Genomic DNA, 691 nt, shown 5'->3' on the forward strand with positions numbered 1-691 from the left:
CTAACGCCCTATAGCAATGATTGCTATCAGAATATAGTGCTTTAACCTTTTAACAAAACACTTTTTGTTTTAACCAAAAATATCACTTACCCTACCTTTTAACCTTTTACATTTTAGACGACTAAATCAGCTGTAGATTTAGTTGACTAAAATCAAATGAAATGTTGTCAACTAAAACTAGACTAAAACAAAACAAAACATCAGATGACTAAAATATGACTTAAAATAAATGGAATTTTATTCAAAAACCTATGACTGAAACAAAATCTAAGATTGATGTAAAAATGAACACTGTGTTTGAGTAGGCTTATGCTTAATTTATAGACTACTCTGCAGCGCACTGCAAGCTTGTGGATTGTCTATTTTTGGCCAATCTGGGTAGTGTGAACCCATTCGGTAAAAAAAATAAAAAAAGAATCCCTTTGTTTTGCCTCTGGGGGCACCACCTCCTTTTTTGTGTAAAACAGGAACTCGAGTTTGGCTCCTCCCCTTTCTTAGTCCAATTCCACCTGGGTGCTTCTGTATTCGTACTAACAACAACATTACATGTTGAAGGTAGTAGTGCTTACAGACTCTGCTGTTAGCTAAAACTGTCTTGAGAGATTAATTTTCGGCATGCAACAAGTATAAATTAGGCTTTAATGCAATACAAGGAGAAAGCACTGCTCTTCTAGGTCAGTGGTTCTCGAAC

This window comes from Gymnoscopelus braueri, assembly GCF_963280865.1.
Source record: "Gymnoscopelus braueri genome assembly, chromosome: 6".
In the NCBI taxonomy this organism is placed as follows: Eukaryota; Metazoa; Chordata; class Actinopteri; order Myctophiformes; family Myctophidae; genus Gymnoscopelus; species Gymnoscopelus braueri.